This window comes from Marmota flaviventris, chromosome 13 (assembly GCF_047511675.1).
Source record: "Marmota flaviventris isolate mMarFla1 chromosome 13, mMarFla1.hap1, whole genome shotgun sequence".
NCBI classification, from domain to species: Eukaryota; Metazoa; Chordata; class Mammalia; order Rodentia; family Sciuridae; genus Marmota; species Marmota flaviventris.
The window spans coordinates 83,384,457-83,403,279 of record NC_092510.1 but is presented as its reverse complement, the minus strand read 5'-3'; the positions used below and the strand labels follow the sequence as shown (position 1 = coordinate 83,403,279).

General features: G+C 41.0%; 1 long non-coding RNA gene across 2 annotated transcripts; it reads right to left on the bottom strand.

Moving 5' to 3' along the window:
* Positions 1-9,548: 9,548 nt before the first annotated feature.
* On the bottom strand, positions 9,549-16,768 carry LOC114098800 (uncharacterized). Of its 2 annotated transcripts, XR_003583786.3 has the most exons (8): positions 16,661-16,768; positions 15,911-16,007; positions 11,545-11,725; positions 10,912-10,981; positions 10,701-10,798; positions 10,446-10,520; positions 10,133-10,253; positions 9,549-9,750 (listed from the first exon to the last, which is right to left on the bottom strand). It is a non-coding gene; the product is annotated as an uncharacterized lncRNA (long non-coding RNA). The 2 variants fall into 2 exon arrangements; XR_011704053.1 differs by lacking the exon at positions 11,545-11,725.
* Positions 16,769-18,823: the final 2,055 nt, after the last annotated feature.

Genomic DNA, 18,823 nt, shown 5'->3' with positions numbered 1-18,823 from the left:
TTGCTAAGACTGGCCTAGAACTTGTGACCTTCCTTCCTCAACCTCCAGAGTGGCCGACACCACAGGTGTGCGACACCACACCTGGCAAAAGATGGTCACATTTTGAGGTACTAAGAACAACCAGTAGGATAACGAATAGATGATAGGGAATTTTAGCAAAATTGGCTCAGGTGCAATTATAGAGTCCTTTGTTGTGGCTTAATCTGAGTCTAAAGGCCTCAGAACCAGGGAAGCCAATGATGTAACTCAGAGGCCAAAGGCCTGCCAGAGAACCTGGGAAAGGAGATGCAAGTCCCAGTGTCCAAAGGCCCAAGAACTTGGGGTTTTGATGTCCAAGGGCATGAATAAAAGGTTGTCCTAGTTGTATGAGAAAGCCAATTTGCTTACCTCTGCCTTTTTGTTCTACCCAAGTGCCCACCCATACTGAAGGTGGGTCTTCACCTTTCAGCCCACAGACACACATCAATTTCTGAGAACACCTCAGACACACCCAGAAATAATGCTTTATCAGCTGTTTCGGTTTCCTTTAATTGAGTCAGGTTGACAGCTAAAACTAATCATTACAGACTTCATCATTTAAAGTCTGAGAGGACACAATTCAGCCCATGCTATACCTTTTCCCCTTAGGAGTCCAAAACCCTTCTAAGATAATTTTGAACACCTTTAGAGCCAAACTCAGAAAAGCTGTTTGTCTCTTCATCTTACTGATTGGGGTCTGTGCTCTTTGTGTAGAGGAGGGGAAAATCAGAGAATTGAGACTCCAGAAATTTGTAAACAAAATTCATAAACTGTTACCATAATTCTCATTCAAAAACTAGTGAGCATGAGTTAGGAGTTTTACGTAATTCGGTACCAAAGGAACTAGTAGAAATGATAAAGCTGGGATAGAAAACTTAAAGATCTAGTGTTGCTGAAAGCTTGGTCTTTGTCCCCATGTCAATCCAATAATGAGGACCCAGTTTTGAGAAAAAGGAAAAAGGGTCCGGGTGTGGTGACGCACACCTATAATCCCAGTGGCTTGGGAGGCTGAAGCAGGAGAATTCTGAGTTTAAAACCAGCCTCAGCAATTTAACAAGCTGCTAAGCAACTCAATGAGACCCTATCTCTAAATACAAAGAAGGGTTGGGGATATGGCTCAGTGGTTATGTGCCCCTGAGTTCAATCCCTGGTAGTACCAAAAGAAAAGAAAAAGTTTTATTGCTTTGCTAGCAAAGGAGAAATACTGGAGACTCCTGTCCCAGAGACTATAATTCTGCCTATCAGCAGTAACAGGGGGCTTTTAAAGAATGATTCAAAGGCTGTATTCCACGTGTTCTTTGTTGTAATTCACTTGTTAATTTGCAGAGAGTCATTTCTGAGATCTTCTGATCTCTCCAGAGTCTGGATTACTTGGTTCCTATGGTGGGTGTATACTCAAAGACCTATAAATATGCCTAGGATGGAGAAGAAAGGTAATTCTGTTTCCCCCGAGATAAGGGCATAGGAGGGAGAAAAGAAGAGAAAGAAATATATCCACTTAAAAAATAAGTTGCAGTGACAGAGCAGCAAGGTCTATATTCAAAGAATAAAGTAGACCACTGTTAGACCATTTTGCATGTAATCAATGGGGAAAGGAACTCAGAAAGATTTCTAACTTAGGTATAAAACCTGTGAGTCTGCAGCCAATTAAACCATGATATTTGGGTTCTCTTCACTACTGAACATTTTTTAAAATGACACCCTTAATAGTTTGCTTACATTAGAGGACCTCTAACATTAGAGGACCATAAGTCACATTTCAGTTTTAGATACTTTGAATGAATAAATAAAATCCCCACTGAGGCTCACTAATACATATTTAGCCCTTCATCTTGAGTCTCCTTGAACAACTTTGCTAGCACTGGACTTTAAAGAAATGGTTCCAGGGGCTGGCGACCAAGTTCAGGGATAGAGTGCATCCCCAGCATATGCAAGGCTCTGGGTTCTATTCCCAGCACTGCAAACAAAACAAAAAACTGAAAATGATTTCCAGCATAAGGAATTCCCCCGAGCCCTCTCCCAGGAAAACTGATGAAAATTATAAAAACAACTGTCCAAAGTCTCTGGAAATAGTCCTAGGGTCAAACAGCATACAAAGAACCATTTATTCAGGAACATCTACAAAACTTTGGTAAGACAGACAAGGGTCTGTGTGTTTAACCAAGATAGCTCCCATCTGGGCCCCCAGGCAGACTGCTGCAGCCAAGAACATCCCCAAACACCATGAGGATTTTCTCCCGAGAAAGCACAACAACAGCTTTTCTCATCCTGCCTCCAACCATCTGTTATCTTACGCTAAATCCCAAGAGTGGTCAAGAGGAGGTAGGGGTTTCCTTCTTAAGCCTGGACCCCACTCGTGGAATGGAGGCTGTTCTTGGGCCTGGTTATCCAGAATATTGGGCCTCTGGTCGCTTGGCTTGTGAGGTGGTGGTTCAGTACCAACCAAAGCAAGCCCAGAGGACCCCAGCTAACAAGGACTGTTCTTGACCAAAGTAGCTAAGCTCCTCTAAACTGTTCTTGGGTTATGGGACCCATAATGGGCCTTGTCCTCAAAAGCTCTGTCTTAGCAAGATCCTAAATTAATTTAGAATATTCCCCACCCTTGATATGTGATTGTTCTCAATCACCCCCACCACACACTGTTGATATTTGATCACCTTGTTCTGCCCTCAGAAAGAATTTCTCCTACCTTTAATGTTTTCTCCACCTATCTACCACTCCCCAAACTGCTCCTTGCCTAAAAATCCCTACTTTTTCCTTTTGTATTTACAGTTGAGCCTCATCCTGCCTATTTCAATAGATTTGACACCTACTGGAATAGTCCTGAATAAAGTCTTTCTTGTTTTAGCAAGTTCAGAATAACTTTTTTCTTTTACAGCCCAGCCCCCAACCAAGAGCCCAGCTCCTAAAGCAGGAATATCACTCAGAAGTTTACTACTGTCCCCACTTCAGCTTCAGTGCCCAGTCTCAGAGACTGTGCCTCAGGTCTAATCTCAGCTCCTAATCTCTTTCAGAAGGAACTAATTTCATTGGCAACGAAGAGGGAGGTAGTTCAAGTCTAAAGGAACTCTCAAGGACAGTGGACATAAGATGGAAGGCAATATGGAAGAGAATTGTGATAGGCTAAACTGGAGATGATGCCTGATTTGTGGGAAGGAAAAGGGAATGAAATAGCGGGAAGGATCACACCTAGGGTCAGAACAAAAATCAAACACAGATCTCAAAAATAGTGCATCAGAAGATGCCAGAACTGGGCTGAAGGAATTGTAGAGCAATTTATGCTGTAGGGCACTGTTGAAAACAATAGAGCAAGCAGCTGAAAATAGTGTGGTTTAACAGCTGGGTGTGGTCAGGGAAGACCGGAAGTGAGCCCTATCAGAGTGACTAAGGGCATACCCAAAGCTGTGCCTCCAGAAGGAGCAACACTAGAGACTGAACGTGTTGCAGGAATGGACTTCACTTCACCAATAATCCAGTCATTTATTAAATGAATAAACTTGCAAATAATAATAAGCCTGCAAAAAGGATACCAGAACCCAGAGTCACTGCGATGTATTTTCTAAAATGTCCAGTTTTCAACCAAAAATTCCAAGCTATATAGAGAAACATGACTGCATAACAGAACAGAAAAAAAAAAAAAAAAGAAAATCAGCAGCAAAAAGACAACAGAAATTACCTGTAAGATAGGCCATGAGATAGGAATCTAGGGATAAGGAGAATGAAAGACACTGAGTCTCAGAAGAGAAGTGCCCAGGAACTGTTGGAATACAGGAAATGCCCATGAACCATTGGAATGCAAAACAAGCCACTCAAGAGCAACCCAGCCCTCACCCTTGGTGTCTATCCATGCCTGCAAAAAGTAACATGATATAAAGGAAATGCACAAATGCTAGAAAAACTGGAGTGGAACCCGATAACCCTGTCCTGACTCCACCTCTAATCCATCCCCTATCTTAGCCTCTATCCCTCTATAAATATTTATACCCCAGACCAAGGGATTGCTCCTCCCACCACCTCCCCTCTACCCTTGCTCCCTAGCCTGCATCCTCCTTTGAATGTGTCTGTTTTTGTCAGCTTTGGTGACCAAAAGACTTGACAAGAACAATTAGTGGAGGAAAAGTTTATTTGGGGGCTGATAGTTTCAGAGGTCTTGGTCCATGGATGGCCAGCTCCATTCCTCAGGGCTTGAGGCGGGGCAGAACACCATGGTGGAAGAGCATGGTGGAGGAAAGCATCTCAGGACAAGAAGCAGAGAGACTAAACTCAGCTCACAAAATAGAAACCCCAAAGGCACACCCACAATGACCCACCTCCTCCAGTCACAACCTACCTGCCTACAGTCTAGATTTAGTTACTCCCTGACAGGGGATTAATGCACTGATTAGGTTACAACTCTCATAACCCAATAATTTTACATCTAAACCTTCTTCCATTGTCTCAACATGTGAGCTTTTTAGATACTTTGTATCTAAACTGTGATCGTGTCTCTACTTTCCTATATAAATCTGTCTCTGACTGACATGTTAAAATTCTTTTCTCTCACATAAGTCAAGGACCCCACTTGTCCTGACTCAAGGTCCTTTTCTCCTTGAAATGAGAATAGATAATGATCAGACAATGAGTAATAGACCCCAAATAAGTTCTTACTCCTAGGTAAAGACAGCAACTTGAGGATAACTAGACACATAAATAGACCCCAACAAGGCCATTTTCAAATGTAAAGAACAGGAGTGGGCACATTCTAGCCAACTCCTTCACCTCTCAATGGAGCTGGAAAATGGAAGGTGGGGATGAACCCAAATGTATAGGAAGAATTAGAGCAAAGGCTAAAGGACAGAGCCAGTGACTTTGGTATTTTTCCAATACCTATTTAACTCAGAGTTTGACCAATGGCTTTGGTACTTTTTCAAAGTCTGTGTAACAGATTTTGATTAATGCTCATACTCCCCAAAACCATGTAAGCCCCTAATCTAGCATATCAAAATGGATTTTCCTGCTATGAGGTCCCTTCCTGCATTGCAGGAATTCTATCTCTTCTCTTCTCACTTAAATAAATCCTACTCCATTCACTCTTCCCTTCCACAATTGTCCTTGGATTTTATTCTCCAAATTTGAGAGCTAGGAACCCAGAAGGAAATTGGCAAAGCAGGGAATTAAGTCTCTTCTCAAATCTCCGGTTTCATCCTCACACCTCTTCTGATGACAACCACATGTCAGGTTTATCAGAAAGGAAAAAAAAAATTTAAATAGCCTGTGAACATGTTCACAGAACTAAAGGAAGTCATGATGAAAGAAGTAATTGAAGAGGCAATGACGATGTTGCATCAAATAGAGAATATCAATAACAAAAGTTACAAAAATGAGCTAAATGGAAAAGTAGAGTTGAAACACAACTGAAAAAATTCAATAGAGGGGTTCAACAGATTTGAACTGATGGAAGAATGATAGAGATTAGACAAGTTGAAGAACAGAGAGAAAAAAGAATGAAGAAATATGAATAGAACCTTAGAAATGTGGAAAGCACATTAGCAAAAATTTTGAAAGTCAAAGACACGAAGTAAATTTTTTTATATTTTATTTATTTATTTTTGATCTTAAGAAGTAAATTTTTTTATTTTATTTTAAGAGAGAGAATTTTTTTTTAATATTTATTTTTTAGTTTTCAGCAGACACAACATCTTTATTTGTATGTGGTGCTGAGGATCGAACCAGGGCTGCACGTATGCCAGGCGAGCGCATTACCGCTTGAGCCACATCCCCAGCCCCTTAAGAAGTAAGTTTTTAAGTAGCAAGAAAAAAATGACTTGTTACTTACAAAGAATTCCAATAAAATTAACAACTGACTTGGCAAAAACTATGACGGCCAGAAGGCAGTGGGATAAAATACTCTTAAGTATCAAAAGGAGGGCTGGAGATTTGTCTCAGAGGTAGATCTTTTGCTTAGCATGTGCAAGGTCCTGGGTTTTATCCCAGGTACCAAAAAAGAAAAAAAGAAAAGCCAAAGGAAATATTAACCAAGAATCCTACATATAGCAAAATTATTGTTCAAAATGAAGATGATATGGAGACTCACCCAGAAAATGAAATAATTTGATCTTGACAGACCTACCTTAGAAGAAACACTGAAGGAAACTCTTGAAGTTAAATGCGTGTGACCTCTTAGGAATACTAGGCAGCATTTCATCACTACCTTGGAGGCCATTATAAATCATAAAATCACCACCAACAAGCACAAAAATACAAAAGCACAGCACTTAGTAGGCCCCAAGAAGGACATTCATTTACAGTACGAGAGCTGAAACAAGAAGGCAGAGTGTTACCTTGTTCAAGCTCATCTGGGAACATATATGTTGGGCAACTCAAATATTTTTGCCACTGGGCACATGTCATGAATAATGTTGATTTGTGCATTAAAACTTTTTGTAAGTAGGAAAATTTACAAGTAAGGAATTGTGAATAATTAACGTTGGGGCTGGGGATGTGGCTCAAGTGATAGCGTGCTCACCTAGCATGCATGAGGCACTGGGTTCGATTCTCAGCACCACATAAAAATAAAATAAAGATGTTGTTTCCACCTAAAACTAAAAAATAAATATTTTTTTAAAATAATAATAATTAATGTTGATTGTCAATATTAAATGTAAATGGATTAAATCACCCAATCAAAAGAAATGGCTTGCTAAGTAACCTTGCTTAGTACCTTGATTTAGACTAAAAAAAAAAAAGTAGAATAAAAAATTTTAAAGGCAGAGTGACCTCCCTACCCCAGTTTCTAAGGGAAGCAGAAGTCTTCTCTGAGCTCTTGTCATAAAATAGGTAGTCATATATCTGGAGTAAGCATCTTTACTCTTCTGAAAACCTGAAGAAAGGAGACCTAGGGCTTACCCTTCTGATTTGAATTTATTTGCGTGCAGAATCAGAAAAACATGTATTGGCCAAACCTGAATTTGCAATAACACTGAGGTTAGGAGGAAGAGATAAGGCTAGGCAGATAGGGAAATGGGCCCCTGGGCAACTTCCTAGGCAGTAGAGCACAAATAGTAGCTTCAGGTTTTTGCTAAGAAACTTACAAAATGGTTATTTATTTATTTGTTTGTTTATTTATTTATTTTTAGTTTTTGACTTTTTATTATTCAAAGAAGCTTCTGACTCTGCTTCCCTGTATTCAATCCCCAGTACTAGGGCAAAGAGAAAAATATGGCATCTAACAGTGATGATTTTTAAAATGTTAATAAGGATTACGTGAACTAAACATTGCCATATTCCTAGGAATAAAAACTGGTATAATTTTTCTGGAAAGCAACTTGGCAATATATGTCAAAAGCCGAAAATGTTTATCAGTACATTGAAATTAATGATAGAAAACTGGAAACAACTTTAAATGTCCTACAACTACTTCATCAGGCAATAAGAAGCTGAAAAATAAATTATGTGTTTATAAAGGAAAACTTAAAAGAAGCCTTTAAAAAAAAGTTGCAAAAGAATATTTCTTGTCATGAAGAAATGTTTACCAGGATGTATATAGCTAAATGAAAAAAACTGATAAAGTCAATATGCATAGTATTATGTTTAAATTTTTGGTGGTGTGTTGTATATATAGAGAGAAAATATTAAAAAAACATAGCAGAATTATTGGTTAGTGCGTGAATATTCATCTCCATCTCTAACTGCAGACCCATATTATGTTCTCCCTTGTTGGCAGAATGTACTGCAGTATGCTCTGAAAAACTGACTCTTCAATTGTGTCTTCAATTTAAGGGGTAAATTTGATTCATCCAGTCCAGATATGGTGACCCATTTCCTCCTACTAGTGATTGGTTTAGGAATAGACAAATGATATATAGGAAAGTCTGGGAAAAGAAGGAACAATCTCTCTTCAGATGAATATTAAATATTGGGATGAAGTCTAGAATGGCAGCAGCTGTGTTGAATCTTGAAGGCAGAGAAGGGAGGTGGAGTCCTGGAATCCATACTCCCTTATCCCCTGCACTGGGGACTGAATCCAGAGCTTCACACATTCTAGGCAAGTACTCTACCACTAAATTATGTCCCCAGTCCTTTTTTAATTTTTGTTTTGGGACAAAACAGGTTAAACAAGCAAGTACATAATTCTCAGGGCACACACATTGCCTTTAATTTGTCTCTTTTCCTCATATTAGCTTCAGAGACTCACCCAGAGAACTGATTTGTCCAGGCTGGCCTCGAACTTGCCATTCTCCTGCCTCAGCCTCCTCAGTTGCCACTGAGGTATACACCACCCAGCTAAGACCTGAATTCTTTTTTTTTTTTTTTTTGGGTGGGGGGGGGTAGGAGGGGCATTACTGGGAAGCTGTAAAATAAATTATGTGTTTATAAAGGAAAACTTTATAAAAGAGGCACTTTACGAATGAGCTACGTCTCCAGCCCTTTTTAATTTTTGTTTTAATACAGGGCCTCATTAAATTGCTTAGGGCCTTGCTAAGTTGCTGAGGCTGGTCTTGAACTTGCAATCTTCCTACCTCAGTCTCCCAAGCCCCTGGGACCACTGTGCCCGGCTCATACCTGGCTTCTTGATGACTTCAGTGAAGTGCTGAATTAACCAATTTTGGAGTGACCCCTTTCTCACTCTTTTTAATGTGAGATAACAAAATGTCTCATTGTTTGAACTGTTCTGAGTTGAATTTTCCATTTCTGACAGTGAAAAGCATCCTAAATGATTCAGATATTTTTCTTTTTCTTTTCTTTTTTTCTTCTTCTTCTTTTTTTTTTTTTGGTACCAGGGATTGAACTCAGGAACATTTAACTATTGAGCCACATTCCCAGCCCTTTTTAGGTTTCATTTTGAGACAGGGTCTCATTAAATTCCTTGAGGGTTTGCTAAATTGCTGAGGCTGGCCTCAAACTTATAAATCCTCCTGCCACAACCTTCCAAGCCACTAGGATTGCAGGTATGCGCCATCGCCTGTGGCTGATTCAGACATTTTTCAAGATGTTAACAGTGATTATCTCAAAATTATGAGATCATGGATTTTTGGGTGCTTTTCCACATTTTCCAGTTTTTTTCCATGTATAACTTTTTTAAGAGTTCACAAGAATTACCAAGTTCTTAAATGGAGCAATTGCGGCAATGAAATGCATAGGAGGGAGGAGTTAATAACCATAGAACCCGAAGCCTAGAAAACCCTGAATGTTCTGGGAAGAACAGATGCTTCATATTCTCTTTTACAATTTTTCAATTTGTATTTATAAGTAGCTCTGTTTTTAGGAGTCTGTCTCCTAGCCACTTAGCCTGGACTCCTTCTGGATGTTAATGCCTGACTAGATCTGTCAAAGGGTAGATCCTGGAGGCTGAGGGTGGAGCTCAATGGTAGAGTGCTTGCCTAACATATAGGAGGCCCTGGGTCTGAGCCCCAGCAACACACAAAAAGAAAAAAAAGAAAAAGAAAAAGAAAAAAAAGGGATCCTGGTAGCAGAAACTATCTTCATGGCGTAGAATCAGGGAACCCGAGGGGATCTAAGTAGATTCCATGGCTAGGAACAGGTCCATCCAATTGGTTTGGTCTTCACTTTAGTGTCAAACTTTTCTGCTGTACAGGTTAAACAAGCGAGTACATAATTCTCAGGGCACACACATTGTCTTTAATTTGTCTCTTTTCGGGACTGGGGATGTGGCTCAAGTGGTAGCGTGCTCTTCTGGCATGGGTGCGGCCCGGGTTCGATCCTCAGTGCCACATACAAAGATGTTGTGTCTACCTAAAATTAAAATGTAAATAAAATATTTTTAAAAATAAAAAAATAATAATTTGTCTCTTTTCCTCACATTAGCTTCAGAGACTCACCCAATGTGAATGGCACCAGCCAGCCCATTATTTTATCTAATGATTCTTACTATTAGATGGTAAAATCAAGACATTCAGCACCCATTCTACCCATTGCTAGGGTTATTCCACCTTCACTCCTGCATGAACTAGTGGTTTCAAAATCTCTAATTCGAAACAGAATATCGTAAATGCTTTTAGCCAAAAGTCACTAGTACCCAGTAACAGTGGCGCAAGCAATGAAGACATTTTTATTCAAATAAAGTCTGAGGTACCAAGGCAAGACATGATGCAGTGCCACAGTATTAAGAACTAACCTGGGCCAGTGTGGTGGCGCACTTCCCTGTAATCCCAGTGGCTTGGGAGGCCAAGACAGGAAGATTGTGAGTTCAAAGCCAGCCTTAGCAAAAGCAAGGCATTAAACAACTCAGTGAGACCCTGTCTCAAAAACAAAATACAAAATAGGGCTGGGGATGTGGCTCAGTGGTTGAGTGCCCCTGGGTTCAATCCCTAGTACTAAAAAAAAGAAGAAGAAAGAAAAAAGAAAAAGAACTAACTCTTTTAGTGAACTCATGAGCACCACATATAAATAAGTTAAATAAAATCTACAACTAAAAAAAAAGAACTAACCTCCTTCCATTGAGCCATTTCCACATCCTTAGCTTTTGGCTTATCCCCTCCTGACTGCAACAGGCTGCCCAATTCCTGACATACATGCACAATCAAGGCAAGAAAGAGGAAGAGGGAACATGGACAGTTATGTCTGCTCATGTCCACAGGAAAGCATAAGATACTCCTTATGAATCTGTTAGTCAGCTTTCTGTGACTGTAACAAATGCTTGAGATAAATCAACATAAAAAGAGGAAGGGCTTATTTTGACTCACAGTTGTGGAGGGTTCAGTCGGTGACTGAGTGACCCTGTTCCTTTCTGGGCCTGTGGTGAAGCAGCACATCGTGGAGGGGAGCCCGTGGTAGAGCAAAGCTGCTCATGTCATGGTGGCCAGGAAGTGAAAAGAAATGGCAAGGGGTTGGATAGACACGATCCCCATCCAGGGCATGCTCCCCACTTATGTAAGACCTCCCACTAAGCCCCACCTCTTGTTTGGGGAGACTTCTAGGTCCAACTGGTAGCAAGTGTATTGACTGGAATTATGTGGTCACCCATCTGCAAAAGAGACCAGAAGACAAGAAGTTTTCCATCCTCTGTATCGGACATATAAAAGAGAGAAGGTGATTTGGAAAGGGTAGTAGGTCGGTCAGCTAAAAGGAACTGCCATAAGGAGTTACAGTCTGCAAAACGGACTGGAGTCCTTGCCTTGAAGTTGCTGAGCTCTGAAACCATCTACTCCCACACTCAGTCTGGACACAGGACCCAAACTGCATCTTACCGTTTAGATTAACATGACTTTGTGCTATTTCTTTGTCTTCATTAACATTACGTTTTTCAAAATTTAGACAGTCCACAGAGGGTGGAGGAGGTAATCAGGAATCATAAAGGGCTGGCCTCACACCCAGAGCCTGAGGTCTGAAAAGTCTTCACACTGAAACGTTGCTCTTCCTAAAGTCATCTTGGGGGCTGGGGATATAGCTCAGTGCTGAATGGGTCATGTGAAGCCCTGGTTCAATTCCCAGCACCCAAAAAAACAAAATCACAAAAAACTAAAGTCATCCTTCCCATAGAGACAAATAAGCCCCCCCCGCCTCCCCCCCCCCCGCCCCCTCACTCACCCAGCAAAGAGCACAAATTTAAATTAAATCGTGTGCTCCCAGCATGGAGGGGCTTTGCAGGCAGCTATCCCTTATCACCCTGCTGATGTCTTCATTCTCAGCACCATTTTTCCCCTTTAGAGAAGTTTTTCTTGACTCTTCTTTAGTCTACTTTGATAAGCATACAAGTCTCACATTTCCCCTATAAGAGTTAGTAGAAGGTTCAAGAGAACATAAACATCATGGCAAAAAAAACAAAACAAAGCAATGGCAACATTCAAGAATAGATGTATTTTTAAGTGCATGTTTTGATACAATTAATATGCATTCATAATTATAATTTTCTAAAAAGTACACATTTTTAAATCTTCCTGATGTGATGTTAAAATGAGCCCTAGGCTGACAGGCTTGTCTTAAGTCCCAAAGTGTAGAAGGTGCAGCATTTTCCAAACCAACCCTGTCACCCTTGGTTCACATAGCCAGAGGGGTGGACAAGTCAGCAAATGTTTCTTGAGAGAAAAGACAAAATGGCATATGATGCCAGTTCTCTTCTTTAACCCCGAAGTCCCCAGTGTGCTTTTATAAATGTTTTCTTATGCAACTGACTCAAAGTTGTATCATCTAAACCCTTCTGGAAGCTTTTTCTGGCAAACGCTGAATATTAGGAAGAAAGAGTTTTTCACTGGAGTTTTGCAAAGGGAATTTTCCTCAACACAAGGAAAAGTGATAGCACGAGGTTTGCATGCAGCTGGGCTGGATGGGGTTGGATTTTGTTTTTCTTGGTCACCAACCTCAAAATCCTTGTCCTTTAGAGAATCATCAAGATGAGGGATTGAAAAGACATTTTAATATCCACTTGAAACATCCACAGATGTATTTGCATTACAAACATTGCAAGGAAGCACAAGGTTGGCATTTGAGCCTATATATTTCAGATTAAATGTCTTCCGAGCTTCAATTCTATATTCCAAATAAAACAAGCTCAATTAGCCTTTTTTGAAGTTAATGTTAGCCTAGTCCCAAAGTAGGGCAATAGTTTCTAAATTTAGCCCAGTGAATATTTCTTGGGCCACCCACAAATTTAGTATGGGACTGAAGAAATGTTTATACATTTGGCATTGGCATTCAGATATTCACAAAAGCAGGCAAATAAATCTGGGTGTTATCTCCTTGCCCCCCTCATTCCCTTGATGGTCTGCATTCAGTCCCTCAAAAACCCACTACAGACTCTAAACTCACTGATTCTTTATCCTCTTTCCCTTCTTTCCTTCCTGTGTTCAGGTTCTCATTTCCTACCTCCTCCGAGAATATGAGAGACTCACTTTCTCCATTATCTAGCATCCAGCTTCTAGCTGGCAACCAAATGCTGTCATTAAGAGGTGGGGCTGTAAGAAGGGATTAGGCCCTGTGGGGGCTCCTTCCTCAAAAGGCGTCCTTCTGTCACATGAGGATACAGCAAGAAGGCTCGCACCAGATGCCAGCACTTTGATCTTAGACTTTTTAGTCTCCAGAAGTGTGAGAAAATAAATTTCTGCTCCTAGGTATTTCCCAGTCTTGGGTCTTCTGTTACAGCAACAAAAAACGGACTGTCAGTCATTTGCTGTCCATTCCTGCCTGCTCCCCGCCTCCTCTGCCTGAGCCTACCAGCCTTTCAAACAAGCTCAATCTCTTCCATCTTAAAGAGGTACCCCCAATGCTCCTTTGCCCACTTCTCATCTTCCCCTCTACAAACAAACTTTCAAAGAGAGTTGTCTTATTTCTTCACCTACATTCATTAAAGTACCCCCTTTGGGTTGCTGTTTTTTACATTGGGATTATTGAACCCAGGGGTGTTTAACCACTGACCCACATCTCCAGCCCCTTTTATATTTTATTTTGAGACAGGGTCTTGCTAAGTTGCTTAGGACCTTGCTAAATTGCTGAGGCTGGCCTCAAACTTGTGATCCTCCTGCCTCAGCCCCTGGAACCACTGGGATTACAGGTAGTGCACCAGTGGGATTACAGGCAGTGCACAACCAGCTAGTCCCTACTCATAGCAACTCAAAATAAAACAAAAACCTACAGTCCCTAAAAACAGAACACGCTTACTTTGTATTTTCAGTAGAAATCGTAGCCCAGATGGCATCAAACATGGAATCCCAGCAACACCCTTTGGCTGATCAATGTGTGCTGAGCACCGCCTGGGCCTGGTAGCTTGTTTTGAATGCTTTCTTCTCCTGCCTTCTCCACATGGCCATCCAACTCACATATTGCATTTGGATTTCTGTATTTCATTTCAGAAAAAATAAGTTCTTAAAATAAAACCAAAATATTTTATATGCTGTTTCCCAATCTGAGAATCAGATCTGCGCCCTTTCACCCGCTTGGTTGAGAATCACTGAACTAAACAGTAAAACTGCAGAGAAATAATATTCCTTCCTTCTCGTAAGTGGACCATGGATCCAGCCAGTCTTTCTGCATCAGCAGCAGTGACATCGCCAGGAAGTATAGACAATTAGAATGCAAACACCGCCTTGCAATTAGAGCCTCCCAATGCCAGCTGACCTTTTTTCTCTCAGTGGAAATGTCACTGTCATGTTTCTCTTTTATTTGTGACTAAGAATGAATGTCGTCACCCACAATCTCTTTCTCCTCTGATTACCAGTCACTATATAAATAACACAATTGCAGGTAATTAAATTTCTGAAGACTGCAGGCCTATTTAAAGGGAGGCAATCCTTAGTTTAAGGAAGAGTACAGATAGTACCTAGGGAGTTCATGTACTGGGGGGAGGGTACCCAAGTATCTTTAGATTTTAAATAATTTCAAGATAATTCCTAGTTCTAGACTCAGGAAATCATTGGCCATTAATTCATTTAGCACACTTTAAAGTAGCTAAAGTACTGTGTAACTTCCTGTGGTCGCAAGGTCAAATAAGACAAGGCTCCTGAGCTCTAATTAGTGGAAGAAAGATAACTAATCAGACATGTTTTAGCATTATAGTTTATACACATGTGTGTGTGCAATCTATATAAAATATAATAGATATAATGGGCTTACAAAACACCAGAGCTCAATGGAAGGGGAAGGAGCCAGAGAAGAGTCTGTACAAGGTCTTGCGATCCCCCTGCCTCAGCCTCCTGAGTCTCTGGGATTACAAGCATGCACCACTGTGTCTAATTTGGACAGGGTTTTGGACAATGTATTAGAAGATTCTAGGTGATACTGTAATGGATGATTGTAAAACCCTCAGTTTACTACCAGTGAAAGTTCATTTCTGTTGGGTTAGGCTGCCATCCTCCACGTTTTTCTCTGTACCATCTAACATACGTGCCTCCAAAGTCTCCTCAGTAGAGAAGAGAGCAGTGGGTTTTTTATTTTATTTTTATTTTTGTGGTGCTAGGGATTGAATCCAAGGTCTTTGTGCATGCCAGGCAAGTACTCTACCACTGAGCTACATTCCTCACCCCTTTTAATGTTTATTTTGAGCTGGGCATGGTGGTGCATGCCTGTAATCCCAGCAATTTGGGAGGTGGAGGCAGGAGGATCAGAAGTTCGAGGCCAGCTTTGGCAAGTTAGTGAGAGCATCTCACTTATAGGACTGGGGATGTAGCTCAGGGGTGAAATGTCCCTGGCTTCAATCTCCAGTTTCATTTTACTCTTTGAGACAGGGTCTCACTAAGTTGCCAAGACTGGCTTTGAATTTTTTTATCCTCTTGCCTCAGCTTCCAAAGTAGCTGAGGTCACAGACACGGACCACTGTGTCCAGCAGTAGTGGTTCCTTTCTCCACTTTTTAAATACCTTGTCTGAGAAGTAGCACATGTCACTTTTGCTCAAGGTTCACCAACCCCAACCTAACTTCTAGAGAGGCTGGGGAGGAGGGAAACAAGCAAATGTCTGATGAGTACCCCTCTACAGACAATAAGTTGGAATTCACCTCAAAACGGTTGGGGAGGGTGACCCAATATGCCAAGGAAGAGAAATAAGAGCTTGGGAGTCTTGGACAGCAGCAATGAAGAGATGGTGGGTAGGAGGCGAGGCAGCGGTTGGACCTCAGGGAACTGGGGTGGTGAGGACACCTAGAGCAATGCCACACCAAGAAATGAGGACTTCACCTTCTGGAACCACTACCAAGCATTGACAGAGATAGTTTTTTGTTGTGGCCCATTCTGTCCCCATTCTGACACAAGGCCCCTGTAGACCTTCAACAAGACTCATTTTGAGGTGTCCTTGATCTCTAGACACTGGCTGCCCCCCCCTCTTTATTTCTTTAAACTATATTGATTACATAGGCCACAGCCATTAGAGGACATGGAAGGCTGCTGGTGTGACCAGAATTGCAGTCTCTGGCCTGATAGTAGCCCTTTCTCAGGGCCAGACAGCCATGCACCTGGCCTGGAAGCTTACCTGGGCTTCTGAGGTCACAGCTGGTCCTCAGTGACAGGAAGGGAGAGGAGTCCTTGCAGGCATGGTGTCTGTCTGAATGTCCAGATGGCCAGCAAAGCTGAAACAGAGGGAGGTGTGTTACTGGTCTGGAACTGTACCCTCTTCACAAATGACCTTGGTACGCAAGGACCAGCTCAGATCCAGCAGCCAAGCAAGCCACTCTCACTGCAGCAGAAGGTGGATTGTTCCAGAGCAAACTCCAGCTGTCCTCCTCTATATTTTCAGAGCCTGGGGCAAGAGTAAACTAAGCATACCTTGTATTGAAAACTGCTCCTCTACAAATACAAGATTGAAAAATATGTGAAAACTCTGACTTTTGCATGGCTAAAAGTTGGCAGGCTATTAAAGAAGATGGAATTTAATTATCATTGCACATGTCTGGGTGTTCTTTTGAGAAGAAGTTTGGATGGGTAAAAACATAAATTATTAACTATTACATGTGTGTTCCATAAAATTAGTTTTTCCTGTATTCCTTACAGCAAAATTATGTTGATGCAACTAAGGATTCTCACATGATTTGTGTTCTGTTGGCAGTAATCATCTAAAAACAGAGATTGGCGAACTTTTCCAATAAAGCTCCAGGTAGGAAGAGTTTTACATTTTCTGAGCCAGGTGCTTTCTGTGAAACCCATTTGCCTCTGCCACCAGGACTCGAAAACATCCACAGACAAGATGTAAACAAATGAGCAGCATCAGAACTGTAGCCCATACCTGTAATCCCAGTTATTCAGGAGGCTGAAGCAGGAGGATGACAAGTTGTAAATCAGCCTAGGCAACTTAGTGAGACCCTGTCTCAAGGTAAAAAATAAATAAAGGTTGGGGAATGTAACTCAATGGTAAAGAACCCCTGAGGTCAATCCCCAACATCACCAAAACAGAAAGAAAATAAAAGAAAAAGAAAAACAAAGGTGACTGACTAGATTTGGCTTTCAGGATTAAAAATAAAATGTGATGTACAAAATTTGCATATATTTTATAATATTGTAAATTAAAAATGATGATTGTTACCAAATATTCCTCAGCCTGTTCTAGAACATGAGTTGCAAATACTATGTAAAGATGTGAGTACCTCTAGAGCCACCAATTAGAATACAAAGAAAAAAACCAACAACAACAGCCATTCAACGCTACCAGGAACCAATATTTTATCATGCCAGAATCTGTTTCATCTGTTCTGTGTCAGAGGAGGGTTGAATAATTTAATTAAACCTATCTTTTCTTTTTTATGTATTTTTACTTTTCCACTCCCCGCGGCTCCCCCCCCCCCACACACACACTTTGAAGCATCTCTTTCTCTCTTTCTAATGTTGGCAGTGATTCAGTGAGACACTTCCCAGGCATTTGGAAGCCATCACTTTTTGCACTTTTAATTTTGAGAATGCAGGGCAAGAGACATGGAGAAGCATCTCCTGGGCCAGGGGGGCGTTGTGATATGGGTGGATGTTTACAGTGATGGAAGATGATAAGAACAGGACCTTGAGAGACAGGGTACACATGTGATTTTTTTTTTAATAGTTTTTACTCCCACTGTGTTGCAACTTATTTATTTTAGTTGTAGTTGGACCTAATACCTTTATTTTATTTATTTATTTTTATGTGGTGCTGAGGATCGAACCCAGGGCCTTGCACGTGCCAGGTGAGTGCTCTACCTCTGAGCCCCAGCCCCAGCCCTGAGTATATGATTTTTGATAAATTAATTTTTTATGTTTATGCCAAGTCTTTGTTTTTTCTTTACTTTTTTTCTATTAAAATGTGTTATTTTATATGTAAATACATTTATTTTTAAAAACTTTATTTTTTATTTATTTTTTAAAGATAGAGTGAGAGAGAGAATTTTTTTTTAATATTTTTTTTTTAGTTTTTGGCAGACACAACATCTTTGTTTGTATGTGGTGCTGAGGACCGGACCTGGGCCGCACGCATGCCAGGCGAGCGCGCTACCGCTTGAGCCACATCCCCAGCCCCTATTTTTTATTTATTTTTTAAATGTGGTGCTAAGTATTGAACTCTGTGCCTCACATGTGCTAGGCAAGCGCTCTACCACTGAGCCACAACTTATAAAAATAAATAAAACAATTTATTTTTAAAAAATATGTTTGTAATAGGCCACCCAGAAAAAGGAAAGACCCTTTCAGCTGCTCTGCCCAGGAAATGCCATTAAGGAGGAGGCCTTCAGTCTTCAGTGAGTGAAATAGGAACCCAGGAGGGAAAACAAGACAAAAAGAAAAGAGCTTTTCTCTGAAATAACTGCACATGAAGAAAAAAAGCAGAGTTCAGGGCTAGGCACAAACAGGGCCTTCCTTCCTTCCTCCCTCCCTTCCTTCCGTGCTGGGGCTTGAACCCAGTGCTTCATACATGCTAGGCAAGCACTCTACCACTAAGCTACATCCCTAGCTCTACTTTCTTCTCTATGTATCCATGACAAATAAGACACCTCCCTCCCCTAAAATTTCTTCGTATGGGGGCTGGGGTTGAGGCTCAGCAGTAAAAGCACTCAGCACTCACCTAGCATGTGTGAGGCCCTGGGTTCAATCCTCAGCACCACATATAAATAAATGAAATAAAGTTAATAAAAATAATTTTAAAAATTCTTCATGTGCAGTTATTTCAGAGAAAAGCTCTTTTCTTTTTGTCTTGTTTTCCCTCCTGGGTTCCTATTTCACTCACTGAAGACTGAAGGCCTCCTCCTTAATGGCATTTCCTGGGCAGAGCAGCTGAAAGGGTCTTTCCTTTTTCTGGGGCTCCATGGGCATTTGTTTGAGTCAGACAGGAATGATTCTGAGAAACTAGATTAACTTGGAAGGCATCGTCGTTCCTGTATGTTTGCTGAGGTTATAAATGCGCGTAATTTCAATGAGCCGTGAATCTCCTCGC